The 16929-nt window shown below is 36.3% G+C and overlaps 1 long non-coding RNA gene and 1 pseudogene across 1 annotated transcript; one reads left to right on the forward strand and one right to left on the reverse strand.

Moving 5' to 3' along the window:
• Positions 1-226: 226 nt before the first annotated feature.
• On the reverse strand, positions 227-4467 carry 4930428D20Rik (RIKEN cDNA 4930428D20 gene). The gene is made up of 2 exons (NR_130991.1): positions 4398-4467; positions 227-696 (listed from the first exon to the last, which is right to left on the reverse strand). It is a non-coding gene; the product is annotated as an RIKEN cDNA 4930428D20 gene (long non-coding RNA).
• Positions 9959-10901, forward strand: Gm18897 (predicted gene, 18897; annotated as a pseudogene).

A 16929-nucleotide genomic window follows, 5' to 3' on the forward strand; every position in this document is an offset into this window, starting at 1 on the left:
ATTCCGGAAACCAGACAGGCTGATATGCTGAGGAGGAGTAAGAATTCTAGTACTGATGCATAATTTCAGTTCTTAATGGCAATTTCTGAGATGTTATAGTGCTAACTATTTCTTATTATACCTGTCTTCTAGACCTGCTTACAGATAACCACTGTGTCTCAATTTAACATAACATGGACACATTTTTTTTATTTCTTTGGAGCTTTGTTGACCAACATAGTTAAATGCATCTAGAAGCATTTATTTATTTCATCTTCCCCTTAGGGCGATTTCCCTGCCATTTAGAGAGAGAATGAGCAAAATCTAAGTAGTCGTGCAACACTCTTTCTGCAGTTCAACCACGAGGTATTTGAGACATGTTGAAGAGTCTCTGAGCTTTGAACAGAAGAAGCAGGAGACAAGGCAAATGGACAAGGACAGTAGTGAAGAATGGTCACAGGCTGACATCCTAAATGTAAGAGGAATCTGTTAACGTCAGTGCTCAGGTTAAAAGGCAGCTGGACCATGACAGGGAAGTGGCAAGGGGTCACTGCTCACACAGCACTTGTGCCTTTACTGAGGGAGCTGTGGAGCCAACAGCAGAGGAAGCAGCTGGACTGTGAGGTAGGTGTAAATGCTGAGACAGGAAGCAGGTGGCCACAGGAGGAGGAAAAGATGAGTTTCGTGTTCAGCAGCATCTGCCCCGCACATTGGCTCCTGTGGAAAGGGTGTACAAAGATTAAAATGCAGAGGAAAAAGCATTTATTTTGACGGATTGGCCTCAAAAACACTTTTGACGCCTGTAGTGCTGAGAGGAAGGAGCTATTGTGGTCAACAGAGCAAGAGAACTGTATCTCCCTGAGGTTCTGTTGACTCCGGAAAGAGCAATAGTAACTGGACACACCAGGGCTAGGTGGTAAGTGAGGAGCCCTCATCTACTTAGGACTTTGCATTTAACCATGTATAGTTCAAGGGCAAGCAAATTCCCAAAGTTTTCTGAATCTATTTCCTACCGGAGAAAAATGGATATCCTTTTATAAACTATATAACTCCTTTTAAACAGTGTTAGTTCCCCCCCAAAAAACTACATAAACAAAACGTTCCATTCTCAAAAAAAAAAAAAAATTGCATCAGTATAATTGCTATACATATAATTAAATTAAAATCCTCTTTAGAAAGTTTTATCTCAAAGAACACATGCTGAAATTACTGAATGGAATTTCCTCGGTTCACTATTATTATTACTTTAAATTATTTTCTATTAAACTCACAGAAAATCAGACATGGAATTGTTTTCACATCAGACATTTTAAAGAGATAAGTTAAAATAATACATTTTGAATTCGTATTTTTTTTTCTGACTATAGAAAGATAAAACTTTGAGCTTGCTTACTGTAAAGAGACTCAGATGTTCTCTGGTTAATTTTTATAGAACTCTGATTTCACTCCAACTTAGTTATTCTCCCAGCCTCCAAAAATGAAATTTGAAAACAAAGTTAAGGTTATTAGGAAAAATTCAAAACAATTGAATATTACTCTAATAATGTCTCGTATTTATGTGCCACTTACTATTTTACAATTAATTACTATATACAGTAATAAGAAAAAGAAGCCATCCTGTATTGACAACTCTGTAACACACCTGATATGTGCAATGTGCTTAAATGATTCTCCCTGATCTAGATATAGTGAAGTGATGAATACCAACTGGGATGTGTATGTTCAAACAACCAAATTTCAATGTATTAAGAAAGTATCATTTATTATCATTTAATGGTAAATAAATTTTACTGATTTTGTAAATAAGGCACAGCTGTTATTACAGAAAGCATATTCCTTCTACTTGAATATCTATAAATTACAAAGATATGAGTAATTTCCAACAAACTAGAACCTAGCAACAGTAAAATATAAAGCTAAACTAGTACTTTCAAGTCTCAGTGCATGAAAGATGACAAAGAAAAGCTACAAACTTGAAATTCCAATCATTTCCTGCAATGCCCTAGACAAATATAAACTTTTAAATCCTAAAATAAGTACCATTTAAGGATATATTTTCTAAATAAATGATGTGCTCATATTTTATAGTCTCCCAGAAAGTAACTAAAGGAGCCAGTTAGCATTACTTCTTCTTTGCTCTGTGACTCATGTGATTTTGTAATAACTTAATACCATCAAAATTTTATGCAAATTAGCAGGCTAAACTTTACAATTCCATAAAAAGACTAAAACTCAAAAAGTGGTTGATACACGTTCTAGAAAGCAATTAGTAATGGGGACATACTTTCTCAGACATTTCGTCGTCTCATGCACCTGAGCCATTTGCTATCAAATATCATAGTGTGAGCACTGGAGTGTTATTTTGGCAGTCCACTGATTTTGTAATAAAGAGCTGAGATGGTCATATTCATTCAACATGCCATAGTCAGTACTGATTATCATCTTGACTAGATTGAGAAATGCAGAGTAGAGTAATAACACACTATCTATCAGGGTATGTCTATGTTGCTCCCAAAGAAGAATAAAGGGAAGAAAACCTGCCTGGGAAATGGACAACAGCATCCTGTAGACAGGACAATTAGATGGATGAAATGTAATACAAAGAGAATTCCATGGTGTGGCTTTTATTCCCACATGATTCCTGGTTGTTCCTATGTGAGCTGGTCTACTTCACCACACACATTCTACGAAGATGAACTGAAAATGAGAAAGCAGGATTCTAACCGAGTCCTTTCTCCTTATGACAGCAATTTTGTTAAAGAGAAGAAAAATTCACCGCAAGTATTTTTGGAGTCATAATGGATGGTGCTGGCCAAATTCAAGGCCAGTTCTAAAGGAAACAGAAAAGACGGTGAATGAAAATGATTATCAATACAGATAGCAGTCGAAGAAATTAATAGCTCATTCTTTACAGAAGAGAAATGTCAAAGAGTAAAAGCTGACATCTCAAAATCAAAGATTTAATCATTAAGAAGAAAATATAAATTACTACCATTATGACCTTCAAATGAATTGTTTTCAAAAACAAGTCAGAAAAAAAAATGTTATGTTTTTGGCATGAGAAAGAAATGAGACCATTTAAATTTTTCAGATTTTCCAAAAGTAGTTGCAGTAAGAGAAAACTTGGTAAGATGGGTAAGAGGCATTTGTAGTAACATCACTGAGTAGATGCCATAACACAAGTTTCCAACCCCTGAAAGTTCCCAGTAAACACTAGATAGAGAGTCCAAGTATAGTGGCCCATACAATGATGGGGCAGAGGACTCAGATCTTTATGAACTTGAAGCCAAACTGGTCTACATAGTGAGTTCCAGAACAGCCAGAGTCTTGTCTTGAAGAAAAGAAACCAAAAACAAAAAAAATCAAAAAACAAAACCAAACAAACAAACAAACAAAACCTTGATAGAAAGAGTTTGAAACAATAGAAAAAGAGGAATACCTTTCTTTCATCTCAGTGCAAAAAGATGTGGTGCCATAGAACAATGGACTTAGAACACTATGACTGCTATGCCAGGCGTTTAAAAGACAAGGAGTTAGGCTGGAAAGATAGTTTAGCATTTAGGAGCATTTGCTGCTCTTTCAAGTACTGGAATTCATTTCTCAGCATGCACTTTGGCCAGCTAACAACTGCCTGCTCCAACTTAATCCTATACCTACTTCTGGTTTCTACAGTCTCTCTCTCTCTCTCTCTCTCTCTCTCTCTCTCTCTCATACACACAAGAGTACGTTCATATCCACAGACACATCCATAAATAAAGATTAACTAAGCTGTGTCATAAGACTTCTGTCAATGAAAACCAGAGTTGTCATGTTAAAAGGGATTAACATGTAGTTTATTCTGAAACCAGTTTTAGAGACAATGACCATGAGCACAGATGTAAGTTACCCTAAGTTTCAACTTTCATAGTGAGAGCAATTTCAAGTATTTTGTATAGTTTTACAGAATAAAGAAACTCACAAATTAAGGCCAATTTAAAAATACATGCATTGGCATATCAGAGAGGATAGAATGGTGAGATATAGTTAGCTTTTTGTTGGTTTAAGATGCTATCTGACAACATTCATGGTTTTTGGATTGATGGAAGCTAGTTGTCTGCTAAGTTAATAGATTCCGAAAGATTTCTATCTATTAGTCACAGATATTAGCTCTAACACAGAGGTGAGCAAAAAACTGCTGTTCTGAAAGACCAGGACTAATCAATCAGTCTCTACAGATACACTTTCCTTTTTTTTTTTTTCATGAGTTTTTGTTTACACTTGTATGTGAGAGGAATCCATGATGTTGAACTCCAGAGATGTTCCAGACCTCAGAAGACTCTTTATAATCTAAAATAACTCATCAAGTTGGTAAGACTTTGTGGATGTAGCCTTTGGCATTAATAACGCACACAATCTAACAGCCAACTCTGATTCTTTACCTCTTATAACTGCTACATCTCTTCTTCTGTAATGAGCCCCGGGCCTTAACTGGAGGAGTTGTATATAGATAAGCTCTTTGATATGGGGCTACACAATTATTTAGGCTGTAGTTGGGGATTTGATGATTTCATAAATTAGCAATTCTAGATTCCCCTAAAAATTCTATGACTTCAGTAGCCCTTGATATTTGGTTAGGTTTCCAGTACCAGTCATATTGTCTTCCTTATTGAGAAGATCTTAAAGCTTTCTAAAGTTGTTCCTTACTGGTAATGTATGCCTACCACTATTGCCCCCTTGGGATTATTGAACAATGTTGATCATTTTGTGGCTCACGAATGTCATAGCTAGGTAGACCTGTCGGTCATTCCCTTTCTTGGAAAGTTTACATAGTGTCTTATGATGTCATAAAAGCTAGTTGTGCTGGCATTCATGTAAATTTCATCCCAGAATCCTCTGGGCCTTTTTACACAGTACGTGGTATCTTCATCAATAGGGACTTGCTTTTCATTTCTGTAGGCATTCAAGGGTTAGTAGTATAAACCTGTAATGTTTTGGGGTCCCTTGGCTATAGAGGGCAGAGGAAGCCCTGAGTGAATGATTTCCTAAGAATGTATTTTGACAAGTGAATAGCCTTTTGAGGACTCTAAAATAAATTGGCTCATAATAAATTGGCAAAGCCATCACCCATATGGGACAAGCTCAAAAGAGATGGCAAAACTATCCTCTTGAGTATGAGTGTTTATGTCTGCAGCTTCCTCTTCCCAGATATTTAGAGCATTAGATTGCCTGCACACAGAGGCCTCCTACAGAGACTAACTAGCCCCTTCCCTGTGTTGCACCTGATGCCAGCTTCAGTGTATGTGTGTCAGTCCTTTTTGCATTTCATCACCGCCCTAGTCAGGGTTCTGTGACCCAAGAGGTACTTAACTACCTAAACACTAGATGAACAAAAGAACAAAGCTATGCATGCTAATATGAGGTGGGGAAAACCCAGGAGACTTCACCCCTACAGGGAGAATTATGGACAACAAAGAAATGCTGAGAGCAGGAGAGTCTTCCCCAGAGAGAAGAGCCCACCAAGTATTTGTACAATACCGAATAGTGAGCCTTGGAAACCTACATTATTTAGACTGAGCACGGTGTGTGTGTGTGTGTGTGTGTGTGTGTGTGTGTGTGTGTGTGTGTGTATAACAAAATTTGATGAAAAAAAGAAGCCATGAATTTGTAAAGTATCAGGGAGAGTAATATAGGAGAGTTTAAAGGAAGAAAAGAAAAATGGTAAGTCCTATAATTGTAATCTCAGAAGTAAATAAATATAAGTAAGTAAGCAACACATCAAACTCTCAGCTTGCTTTTCAGAAGGTGTGATCACTATCAAATATTCTCTAGAAATAGAATATTTACAAGAAGTAGAACTTTAAACATGCTTTCTGAAAAACCTACATACCCTGAACCCATATGTCACATGAATTCAAGCCGATGTAGAAGACAGTCACGAAATCATGAGAAAAACAAGTACTAATTGAGAGTGAGCAGCACCACACTAATTTATTTACATAATCTCAATACTAATGCAAAGAATAACCAAAGGTTTGAGTCCAAGATAAAGGGTGAAAGAAGAACTGGAGGCAAAGTGGGTAGGAGAGGAGAATCTATGGGTCTTAGAAATATAGAGTAAGTACTAGAAAGACTGTAAAAGTAATTTTTCCTCTTAAAATCTTATATTTTGCAAGATTAGATTTTTATCTTGGCCAAACCTCATCACATAGGACAAATGTCATATTTATTAAATAAAACCAATGTGAACATCTCATTTGTCTTAATGTCAATCACAAGCACAGTAAAATTAGTCCCTCATTCTGTAGAACTAAGAAATGAAATAAGTGTAATGACAAGTGATTTAATTGAAATACCTCTACAAATACAATCAGATAATGACAAACATATATGCCTATATCTTTTCTACATCATAGCATTCATTGGTTTGTGATTATTTTGACTTATGTTATTCTTAGTAAATAGTATCATTGCTGAATTTTTGATGAACCATATTATAAACCTATAAAGGACTTCCGCTAATTAATTAAATGTATAAAACTACCTACAACATCAGAAATTATTAAGAAATTATTTTATCAATAAATAACCCGTTTTGTCTGATGAAAATTAGTTTATAATTCCGTGCATTATTTTGTTTGACTTCTGAAAATATAAGTCATATTCATATAGAAATGATACCATATCTTTGATGCTTCTTCTATTCTGAAATATTAAACAGTTAAAGAGTTAAGGGACATGTAGTGGGAATCAAAAAAGAGTCCTCCAAGTTTTGGCAACTTCAAACTCAAGAGAAACTAAACTCTTTTGGAAATTAGAATATAAAGAGTGCACTGTTAAACCATGTATGATTATAGAACCAACGGTAGTTTCTCCTTGATAACTGTATATTTTTATCACAGGATGCATTATTAGCCAATGAGTAAGTGAAGAAAATTGAGGAATGACAAACAAGGAGGAGCTGGTCATTGCGAATTGAAACCATAACCAAAGGTCAATCATGGTCGATGACTGTGATTTTTCCTAAATACTGCTAAAATAAGATCTCTGTGTTTGCTCTAGCAGGGCACTGCTAATTAATTTTCACACTAGCAGGCGAGTTAAGATGACTATGACTTTGTAATTCCTAGTTTAGTTCCACCAAATCAGGGCAAATCTCAGAGTAGGCCTCTAAGGAAAGTTCAAAACAGTAGAAGAAATGGTGGCAGGGGGCTGGATTCCTATAGTAGAAGCAGCCTAGGGCTTTTATTTCATTTCCTGCATTTGACATGGCAGGCAAGGGTTTCTGAACGGCTTGGGAAAGAACAACTAAAGTAGGACCTTTTTCTAGCTGTCAATCTTGCAAGCTAATTTGATGTGTCTCTTTCCTCCGAAATTCCCAATTTACTTCTAAGGAAAAGAATTTTTCCTGTTGATTTACAAATAGGAACCATCAATATGCCTTTGTTTTTGACTGTCTGCAGTATTTGCAGTGGGTAGCAACAGATGGCCCTCACTGTTCCCAGTTCTTTGGAAGAAGAGATCCTTTATAAATAAATTCATTCTCAAAAGAAAAAAGGTGAAGAAAGCACTAGGCATAGTTGAGGTGAATGAAGCCTATTGAAAGTCATAGGCATGAGCATCCTATGAGAGGAATTACCTACAAGAACACATCTTGAGCTCTGTTCACTTCTAATCATAAATAATTAAATTGAAGAATCAGTAAAATGACAGTTTCCACTTAGCTTCTATTAATCACTGTTACTGACTAGTAGGTAAGTGGCATGTGGTTTTAAAATCATGATGTGATTTTGCGTTATAAATATTTATAACTAACCTGGTTTGGCTTTAGCAGTTTTCTGGTATGTGAGCAAGAGCAGAAAAATACCACAATCTAAGGTAATATTTTATAATAGGTAATTAATAATTTTCCTTTCAAATTTGTAGAAACATCTGAGAAACTAAAAAAACACTGTCATTATAATCAATAATTTAAATGGAATCTCATATATAGAGAAAAGGACATACATACATGGTCATGAACTCATGTATAAAGTACAAGCCTGTTTGTTTGGTTTATGGGCTTTCCCTTCCATCATAAATATACACATTTGTCTTTCCTTGATTATTCTGTATGTAAGCAAAAGAATATAACAATAATGACCACCACAACAAAAGATGAACAAACAAACAAAAACCCTTGAAGAATACTGAGAGAATAAATAAAATAATGATACATATTAAAACAAACTCACTGATTCCTTTGTAAATATACCCTTATATCAGTAAGAAATGCATAAAGAAGAATGATTTTATGTTGAATTCAAATTAGCATATACATGTCTGCTACTCACATGTAAGTAGGAAAAGCACCTAATTATAAAATGAGAAATATTATCTCTTTATCCTAGACTTCCCAACAACTAAAATATACTGGGAGTGAGCATGGGTGAGAGTTACCTTAAGTTTTATCTTTATTTGAACTGCATACATCACACATTTATTAAAAATAGGTATTAAATGCAGGGCTATTTTAATAGTTTACATTTTAACAAGAGATTCAATCATTCTTGTGTCCTTTCTTTCATTTCTTTACCATTTTTATTAGTTCTTTCAAAATTTTATACAATATATTTTGATCATACTCAGTCCCTCTGTCCACTCATTTATTGTCCATCTGATCCTCTCTACCCATGCAATTTTGTGGCCCAGTGTTTGAGAGATCACAGGTGTCCCGATTAGTTGAGACTGCTGGTCCTCCTACAGGATTGCCCTTCTGCTCAGCTTCTTTCAGCCTTTCCCTAATTCAACAACAAAGGTCAGCTGCTTCTGTCCACTAATTGGGTGCAAATATCAGCATCTGACCCTTTCAGCTGCTTGTTGGGTCTTTTGGGGAGCAGTCATGATAGATCCCTTTTTGTGAGTGCTCTATAGCCCCAGTAATAGTGTCAGGCCTTGGAACCTCCCCTTGAGCTAGAGAACACTTTGGGCCTGTCTCTGGACCTTCTTTTCCTCAGGCTCCTCTCCATTTCCATTTCTGTAATTCTTTCGGACAGAAAAAATTATGGGTCAGAGATGTGACTGTGGGATGGCAACCCCATCCATCACCTGTCTTCCTGCTGGAAGTGGGTTCTATAAGTTCCCTCTCCCTACTGTCAGGCATTTCAGCTAAGGTCCCTCCCTTTGAGTCCTGGGAGTCTCTCAACTCCCATGTCTCCGTGCATTCTGGAGTCCCCCCCCCCCAACATCCTCCTGTTTCCTGAGGTTGCATGTTTACATTCTTTCTGCTGGCACTCAGGGCTTCAGTCCTTTTCCCTCACCCAATCTCAGATCAGATTCCTCTCTTCCCCCTACTTCCCCCCACCCTATCCACTTTCCCTCCCAGGTCTCTCCCTCCCTCCCCACTTGTGATTACTTTCTTCTCTCCCCTAAGTGGGACTGAGGCATCCTCACTTGGGCACTTCATCTTGTTCAACCTTTTGAATTCTGTGGACTGTATCTTGTACATTCTGTATGGGTTTTTTCTTTTTTCTTTTCTTTTCTTTTTCTTTTTCTTTGGCTAATATTCACTTATTAGTGAGTACATAGCATGCATGTCCTTTTGTATCTGAGTTACCTCACTCAGGATGATATTTTCTAGTTCTATCCATTTGCGTGCAAAACTCAGGATGTCCTCTTTCTTAATAGCTGAGTAGTATTATTCCATTGTATAATGTGATACATTTACACAATAGAATATTATTCAATGTAAATAAAAGCAAAATTGTGAAATTCACAAGTATATAGAGCTAGAAACAATTTATTCTTTTTGAGGTAACCTCAATGATGATGATGTTAGCCTTGATCTTTAGCTGTGTGTAGAAATCAGGAACTTAAATAGGGAACAAAAGGTGTTTCAAGATCAAGATGGAATGCAGTAGTGTGAATAATAAAGGAGATAACAATGCCTTTCTCTAGCTGTTGGCAGTGTACAGGACGCACCTCTGAAGGTCTGATCTCTCTGCCATCCTGTCTAGGTCAAAAGTCTCCTAAAGAAGATAGGAGGGCTCTGGAAGCTCATTATCAGAGGATGGGCTTCAAAGCAAACCACAAGTGTCTGAGGAGCTGTTTTGAGCAATAGGGAACACTCATAAACTATGCAGCTATGAGATATTAAAAAACCAAGTGATCCATGAAAAATTGGGTTTGCCACATTTGCCACCATAGAGGAAGTGGATGCAGCTATGGAAGCAAGAAGATACAAGTAGATGGAAGAACTATTGAACCTGTAGGAGCTGTGTCAAGAAAAGACCCTCAGAGACCAGCTGCCACTTAACTGTGACAAAGATCTTTTTTGCTGGCCTTAAAGAAGACACTAAAGGACATCACATATTATATTAGTTTTAAACAGGATGGAGAAAAAAATGAAGTCACTGCAATCATGAATGTCAGAGATGGTGGACCTTTGATGAACAAGGCTCTGTGGATAAGATTGTTATTAAAAATAATATACTATGAATGGCTGACCAGTGAAATAAGAAAAATTCTGCCAAAGCAAGAGATGGCTAGTGCTTCATCCAGGCAAAGAGGTCAGAGTGGTTTCAGAATTGTTGTTGTTGCTGTTGTTGGTGATGGAGGTGATGGTGGTGGTAGTAGACATGAGTTTTTTTGGTTTGAAATTTGGTCAAGAAGGAAACAGCAGTGGTGATGCTAACTTTGGTGCAGCCATGCTGGTAGTGGACATGGTAGCATTGGGAATAAGTATAATGGATTTGGTAATAATGGAAGCAGTTTTAGAGGCGTTGGAAGCTACAATAATTTTGGCTATTACAACAATCAGTCTTTACATTTTAGACTAAGGAAAGGCGAATACTTTGAAGGTAGACACTTTGCCCTTATGGTAGTGAAGGCTAGTACGTTTCTAGACCAGAAATCCAAGGTGGCTATGTGCTTACAGAAGCAAGAGCAGTAGCTATGGCAATGATAAAGTTCCTAATTACTGCTAGGAAACGGAGCTCAACTGGAAAAAAGATAAGAAGGATGGGAAGCTACAGATCACAGCAGAATTTTGAGTGCAGTCAAGCACAGTGGTGGCAGGGCCTAGCCACTGTAAAGAAGACATGTTTTAGGCAATATTCTTGTGTATGGGGAAAAACGCTCCAGGACTCTATTTGGTATTTGTGACTAAAAGACTCTATTTTAATTTCTGTTCTATGGGAATTATAACACATCAAAATAAAGGGTTTTGTTCTAGACCTTTGATTCTAATATTTAGAATCTCATCATGAGTTATAAGATATCTCTCTCTCTCTCTCTCTCTCTCTCTCTCTCTCTCTGTGTGTGTGTGTGTGTGTGTGTGTGTGTGTGTGTGTGTCTGTGTGTGTGTGTGTGTGTGTGTGTTTAAAGTTAGTCTACTTTGAAACCATCTTGGTAAACTTCCTCAACAGTGTGAAATTAGAATTCTTTCTACGTGGTCTCATGTTCCATTAGAATTAAATTATGGCCACTTGAATGAAGAATTCATTGTCTTCAGAAACCTTAGTGTAGTTAAACTGCCAGTTACTCTTGTGATTTTAATGAGTTTCTTTGTTGATTGGATAATCCAAGCAAAGTCACAATTTGGTTATAAAATGGCTGTTGACATTCCCTTCGTCATATCGACATTGAATAATGGCATCAAATTAAATAAGAGATAGGAATGAACCTTGTGTATCATCCATTATCATGTATAATCAATAAGCAATTTAATTCTCTTGAAGAAAAAAAGGGGGGAAATAGGTTCAATAGGAGAGGGGAAGACATCAGACAGTAGATGGACACAGGGAGATATAAATAACACTACAATTATTTGCAAACTGTCCTAAGGAACTTGATGTTTAATATTCACATAAAGTTGGATATACTCTCATTTGGTATGTCTCTTTCAATGAATATTTTGCATATATTTATCTAAATGAAGCTATATTCTGAAACATAGGGGCTATTAATGCAATTAAGCCTACAAAATTTAGAAATGTATACAATTTTGAGAAGGCTAGAAAAAAATCAATGCTAATATTTTTTAGAACTTATCCCTTATCAAAACTATCATTACCAATTTAAAATATGTTTAAGAGTCCAGAAAAAGACATATAGATAAAGTCTGGCGTTGAATAAGTTGAACATTGTGACCTTTAATAGTAACAATAAAAACTCTGTCAATTGAGGTAATGTGTGCAAATCTGGAGAACATTATACTAATTTAAATATACTAATCATGCATAAGAAATAAAATCTGATATTTCGTTTTCAAATATTCCTTAAACCCACTTGACACTTGAGCGTAGTTACAAATGAACAGAAAATACCAGTCCCATGCCTAGTCCTGCTGGTCTAGGTATGCCCTCTGGAACTCAGATAGATAATTTCCCACAAAAGTTAGAAGTCTGTTGTAGAAAATTACCAACAGTCAACTTTCTTTCAAAGACTGGCATATGATAAGCTCTAAATTAAGCAGTATACCCAACATGGCAGTTAATGCACTCATGGACTTTGCTGAGAACAAAATAAATGTAAGGGAAAGAGTGAAAGATGAGATCTAGAGTGCCTGTAACAGTGCACCATCCAGATCACTCAGAAAAGAAGAGGGGAAGAAAGGGAGGAAGAGGGAATGGGACAGAGAGAGGGAGGGAGGAAGGGGGAAGGGAGGGAGAGAGGGAGGGAGGGAGGGAGGGAGGGAGGGAAGGAGAGAGGAAGAGAAGGAAGGGAGGAAGGGAGGGAAGAAGGAAGGAAGGAAGGAAGGAAGGAAGGAAGGAAGGAAGGAAGGAAGGAAGGAAGGAAGGAAGGAAGGAAGGAAGGGGCTAGCTTGATCTGGGATTTTAAATATGTTTTCTGCACTCAAATTGGAGCACCTATAAATTGAGGCTGTCACCCAGCCTTGCAAGTTGTAAAATAAATGGTCTTGCTCTCCATACTCTGAATCTTCAGGGATTTTATTATCAAGTGAGTACCACCATGACTCACACATGAAAGACGCATAGCACATAACCTCACCTGTATGTGGAATCTAAGAGTTCAACTCAAAAAGTGAAGAGTGAACCTGTGGTGACTAGTAATTGAGTGGAAAGCTATTGCTGAGTATATGTTGGCCAAAATATAAAACAAAAAGAAAAACTCAGGATATCTGCTATGCCTCACAGTGAGTATAATATAAGGCGTAACAACATATGATGAACTTAAATTTTCTTGTGTATAGGATCCCCTGTGTTTTGGCTCCAAAAATAAATGATGTGTAAATTCCATATCTATAGTTTCTTAGAATCATCAGGCATCATCAGGTGTGAGTGTTGTGAAGTCTGGTGTTTTCTTGTTTGTTGAATAAAGTAGGTTACACAGTTGGTTATGAGCTTGAGGACAGGCAAAATGCTGATACTTTTATATATTTAGGACTCCAAGAGAAAATTTTATATCTCTACATGTAAATTGATGTGGAAGAAATTTATATGGACCCAAATTTAGAAAACTAAACTTTATAAGGATGAATGTTTCAAGTGGACATATCCTGAAAATAGGTGGAAAAATAGCTGAAGAAGTTATTGTCAATTAGAGTTCAGTAAGTTCTTTGGAATTCATTGTTCCAGAAAATCTAGCTAGATGTTATCGGTGCAGTTGAAAAATGAAAGACTGACTCAAAGTGAGTAAGATGTTGACAAAGAAATGAGCTGGTTCTGGTAAGGGAGAGAATGAAACCTCATCCTCCAGAACTGGTAGAACTATTAGAAGGGAGTGACAAGTGGATGTGGGAGAAAAAACAAAGGAAAAAACAATTGTTTGATGGGAAACGGGGCAGTGACAGGAGATTGGAGGAGTCAAGTATAAGGAGTTGGTGCCAAGAGTTAAAGCTAGATAGAGATGAAAGCCATTGTTGACAATTTTAATTCTCCACTATTATTTATGCAGAGGAAAGACTTTTGAATTTGAAAGTTTCCTACAGTCAAGACAGATTTTTAACTAAAAAACCTGTTTTTAAATTTTATTTAATCTTTTTTTTTTACACTCTAGATTTTATCCTCCTCCCAGTCTTCTATCTGTCATGCATTCCATACCTCCTCCCCACCCCTGTCTCCTCAAGGATGTCCCCACCCCTCACTCCCACCTCACCAAACCTCTCCACTTCCTGGGGCCTCCAGTCTCTTGAGGGCTAGGTGCATTTTCTCCAACTAAACCAAGACCTGGCAGTTCTCTGCTGTATATGAGTTGGGGGCGTCATATCATCTTGATGTAAATGTTTACCTTAGAAAATATTCTTATTAATATAAGTTCCTTGTAAGACAATCACAGAAATGATAATGATAACATATATGAAAAGCCAATAACAATTAAAAATATAAAAACTGGTTTCTTAGTCTAGAGCATGAGATGGTGACAGAAATATACCATTTTCCTTACCCTTTAGTTAGTTGAAACTAAGAAGTTATTATATTTTTATGATAATAAAATAAACACACTGAAGAAGCAATTCTAGTGAATGGAAACTTTCCTGTCTCTACAAACATGAGTTCTTCTCTGGTTAAAAACAATTACAATGAGATGTGTGTTATCCAAAGTCATATATTACAATTACAAAAAGACTAATAAGTAAAATGGAGTAAGGGTATTAAAAACTTTGTTACTCAGAGAATATTACTTATTGAATTAATATGCAAGCTCTTTGTTACAGTGGAATTTTTCTAAGTTTCAAAAACATAGACTATCAGGTGATGCAGTTATAGTATTCTATTTATACTGTGGCTATATCCAATGACAAGAAGGAAAAAATGAATTGTATGGGACTAGAACATGATGTATATACATAAGGAAGCAAGAGGTAGTTACACAAACCAGTAATCTTTGAGATATGGATGGCACTTCTGTCAATGAAATACCTGTGACATTTCTAAGAGGGCATTCATCAGGAAATGTACCTAAGAAAGAATTATTTGTTACCTGTTTGAAAAAGAATCTAAAAAGGAGACCTGATCACTCATAGATGAAGTTGAAAATGTGACAAAGATACAAGGAGGAATTCAGTATGAGCAAGGATAAGTAATTAATATTCTTGTTCCTTAAACTTCAAAACTGCTTGATTAAAACACAGAAAAGTATCAAATGTTACTATTTCTTAGTAATTTTTCTTTGCAACACTAATCTTTTCTTTTTCTGTGCTAATGTAGAGAATAATAGAATTCAACCAGTAGGTTAATCCTCTTAACTCAATGTATTAAGCCTGAGAATAAAGACACAAAAAATGTATTTGTTACACAGGAGGGAATTTCATAATTGCGAATGGACAGTATGCCTTGACAAATACCTAAGGAACTATTCCATGAAGATGTAGAAAAGTAAGGTGTTCTTTTGCTGCCACAACAATAATGGAAAAAAAATAGAAATATTCAGTTTTCAAAACTCCACTTGGCAAAAGTAAGGAGGTAAAATGTTTTAGGGTTTTTCCCTCCATAAAACAAAGATTATTAAAAAGCAAAACACAAGCACATTCACACTTAAAAATTGGTGAAAAGTCTGTGTATCATAAACTTTCTTTTAGTAATGTCCTACGTGCTTTAATTCTATTTTACAGATTATAGTTAAGATATGCTGAAATATGAATGGGCATGAAAATGGGTGAGATGATGGGGATTCTTGAACTAACCCACAGGATTTGTTGGGGATTTCTTCCATGGTGTTGCCCATGGTTAATTTGTTAGAGAAAACTAAGGATAGTGGTGGCCATGCTGCTGCTTCTGGTGACTATGGAATAATACACTGAAGAAAACTAGAAAGAATGAAATTGCCAGTATTGATACCATTCAAATAATTAAATAGTGAACTATATAGCGAACCATAACGTGAACAACACAAAATAACAACAGGCAAGCAGATAACTTTCACGTGAATTTTGTTTGAGTTTCCTCCTAAAGAAACAGAGGAAGTGAGAAGAAGCCATGTAAGCTGACTCAATCGCATTAAGATGTTCAGGTAATTTTTCAATCCATATACTGCTGTTGATAAAATTCAAAATCAGAAAAAAAGTACTAAAGATTACTTTAGTTTATTCTAAAATAGTAAAAATTAGATAACAGAGGAATGTATTTTGAAGCAATAAAGCATTTCATTTGATATCCTTAGATTATTTTGTGAGAGCTGCACAAACGAGTGTGCAAGTCCACATGCCTGTAGGTGTGAATGTTGAAGCCAGAGGAAGAATTTTGGGTATCTTCTGCTTTGTTCTTCACATTATTTTTAACATGGGCTATCTCATCAAACCTGAAACTTATCATTCAGGTTACCTCCATACATGTTTATACCTGGACACATAATGGCAAATTTGAATTTAGGTCCTCCTACTTTCATGGCAGATATTGAGGCATTCCCTGATAGCCACTTGGTTTTGATTGGTTGGTTGGTTGGTTGGTTGGTTAGTGGCTCAGTTGGTTGAGAACATTTAACCGTCAGTAATCGAGAGAAACCAGCTCGTTTATCTATTCATCTGTCCAATTGATTTATATATGTTTAAATAACGTGAGGAGCATGCATAAGCATTGATCTAGGTAGGATACTGCAGAGACTAGGGAAGCAAATGAAGAGCTAAAGCACACTCATAATAGGGCAGTGTTGACTTTTGAGTACTGCACAAGGCAACCTTAGACTCAGCCATTAGCCAGGCCCTCTTAAGAAGCTCTTAGCCTTGGCAAAAAGCCCTTCCTGGAACACCAAAAATCACTAGTAAGACATGTAGAATATATGGGAGTGATTGCAAATAAAAGTGGCCTTTTCTTGATACATGATTTTTTTTAAATCCACCTTAATATATACCATAGTTACTACTGACTGTCAATTTGGCAAGATCTAGAATTACTCATGAGACAAAAACCTGATCGTAGCTGTGATCAGTTATCTAAATAAGATGAAAATATTAGTCCACTTGCAAGGAATTTTTATTAGGTCAATTAAAATATGAAGTCCTACACTAAGTGTGGGTAGAACCTTCCAGTAGTAGCC

Source organism: Mus musculus, chromosome 16, assembly GCF_000001635.26.
Source record: "Mus musculus strain C57BL/6J chromosome 16, GRCm38.p6 C57BL/6J".
NCBI lineage: Eukaryota > Metazoa > Chordata > Mammalia > Rodentia > Muridae > Mus > Mus musculus.